The 2,584-nt window shown below is 42.3% G+C and overlaps 1 pseudogene; it reads left to right on the forward strand.

Annotated features, from left to right (window-relative positions):
• The first annotated feature begins 624 nt into the window (after nucleotides 1-624).
• Nucleotides 625-1,268, forward strand: LOC136495281 (late embryogenesis abundant protein 18-like; annotated as a pseudogene).
• The last annotated feature ends 1,316 nt before the right edge of the window (nucleotides 1,269-2,584 follow it).

Below are 2,584 nucleotides of genomic sequence, written 5' to 3' on the forward strand. Positions count from 1 at the left end.
GTTTAGTACGTTAAGTTTGACCAATTATAGTTAAAAAATATAAATATTTATAATATCAAATAAATATCATTAGATTAATTACGAAATATATTTTTATAATAAATTAATTTAGAGTCATAAATATAAATAGTATTTACTAAAAACCTAGTTAAACGTGAAATACTTTAAGTAGCACGCGTACCAGCATACCATAGTTATTTCTTTTGCCGGACAGAGGTAGTACATTTCATTCGTGTGTTGTTTTTAATTCTCCGTTCAAGTAGGCCTTCAACAGTTTTCAACCATACTCCACGCGTACGGCAGCCAGGCCGTATACGGCGATGTGACGCTGATCCGCTCGGCACACATTCCTAGGTGATGATGATGTCTGCCTTCACCACGATCCGGTTTGCCCACGCAGTGCACCGACATCTGCCACACAGGGCACGCGGCGGGGTCAGAGGCTGCGAGCCCGCCGAGGCTGCCACCTCACGGTGCGATGTGCAGCTCCGGTTGCTCACCAGCCACTGCATGCCGCCCACGTCGCGTTTTGAAGATTCAAACAGTGCCCAGCCTGGCCGCTTTTATAAATTCCGGCAGCTACCGCCCACCGCTGATCTCCAGCATACGACGCAGAGTCGCAGTCGCAGCACACACACATTCCTTTCCGTCCAAGTGAACTCTCTAGCTAGAGGGTAGCCAGCTCAGCTGGTGGTAGCACAGCTTTGACAGGATGCAGACGGCGAAGGTGAAGGCGAAGGACATGGTGAGCGAGGCGAAGGAGAAGGCGAAGGAGGCGGCGGCAAAGATGCAGGGCAAGACGGGCGAGGCGACGTCGGCCACGCACGGCGAGAAGGAGATGGCCAAGGAGGCGGCCCGCGCCAAGAAGGACCAGGCCAGCGCCGACAAGCACCAGGAGAAGGTCGAGCACCGCGCGGACGCCGCCACGACTGGCCATCACGGCGCCGGCGCGGCCGTCGACCCCGCGTACCCGTCCGCCGGCAGCACGTACCCGCGTCGGGCAAGTACATCTAGGTGACTGCGTCAGAGGAGGCCAGCCGGGATCGTGGTCGCACTTGCGTTTTTGTGTAGCGACCGAGAGATCGATCACCTGGCTGTATCGGTAGCGACTGGTAGTAGCGGGTATGCAGTGTGCACGTGCACGTGCACGCAAATCGTCCTAGAATAAAAATGCTCTAGCTGTTGTCAGGTTGAACCTTGGTTAAGTTGTTTGATTCCAATGTAAAATCGTCGTTCGTTCACGGGCGCTGCCGCCTTCTATATATTTACTGCTGTTTTTTTTTTGGCCTCCCTTCACAGTTTGCGCTGTTATTTTGGCTTCACTGTTTTTAGATCATTGAGCTCTAGTAGTACTCAACTGCAGGTCATCTGTGATAATGCTAGTCATGTGAATAGATGTCCTACTAGGACAGTCTTACAATCTGTAATTGGTGACTTATTCACCAACGTTGCAGCACGATGCTGCTAATAAAGTTTTCCTTCTATTAAAAAAAAAAGCCCAACCAAAGAAACCGTAGCTCCTATACATGTCATTGGCATTGAACCAAGAAAAGACTGAGCTTTTAAGTACGTGTTGCAACCTAGCTACAGATTTCTATTCATTTAAAAAATGCTTTGTATCTATTGTTATCTAGAATATGACCCTATCATTGGTGGATTTAATATATTGCAGAACATTCCTCTTGGGAGGAAAATTAAATGTTTACATTGGTCAACCAAAAAACAAGCACCAGTACACAAAAGTTAGTTATTTTAATAAACAGAAGATATCGTACACATCTAGCAAAATTGGGGAGAACATCTGATTTATATAGATAAACAAATTCTAAACCCAAGTAAAACTACAAAAATAATCAGAAATGATATTTTAAAAAACTACTGTGGTAAAATCACTAAGATTCATGAGTGATTCTTCTAAATCTATGGCTCTCTTTTGCAGCCAAGGCATCTTTTAATCTTCAGTAGGGATCCAAGGTTTATGCACTATATCTTCTCTCTTCTGAACTATGCAAATCATCGATCATGATAGGAGGATGTGAGTAATTAGATGTAAATTTAGGTCTAATTTAGATCATGTTTCTTAATGGTGTATGTGGGTCATGTAAATAAGTCTTGAATTACTTTATATTGTTCTACACAATAGCAGAGGTGGACAATTTTTTAGGAAACATAATATATCTAATAGCTATTAATGTCATTGGTGAGATGTTTTTTTTTATTTTTGTGAGAATTTCTAGGATCTATCTTTTGTTGAGGATTAACATGCAGGCTTCGACGAGGACCCCCTAGTTAGAATTTTTAGAATTTATCTTTTTTTTTCTAATGTACTTAGGATATATAAACTCTTGTTACATTCCTTTCTATGACTTCATAAATCTATAGTTTAGCTTTTAATTTTTAATCAAGCCGTTTAAATTTTTCACATGTTAAACAGAAACTTTAGTGTTCTACATCTTTTATTCAAAATTTGTTTTTTTATTAAAAAGAGTCGAGGTTCTAGTAGTATTGTTTTACACCGGCTTACACCGCAGCTCTAAACATATTGAATTTGTTAGGGTGCCAATTTGTTATATCACAAGATTTT

This window comes from Miscanthus floridulus, chromosome 12, assembly GCF_019320115.1.
Source record: "Miscanthus floridulus cultivar M001 chromosome 12, ASM1932011v1, whole genome shotgun sequence".
Classification (NCBI taxonomy): domain Eukaryota; kingdom Viridiplantae; phylum Streptophyta; class Magnoliopsida; order Poales; family Poaceae; genus Miscanthus; species Miscanthus floridulus.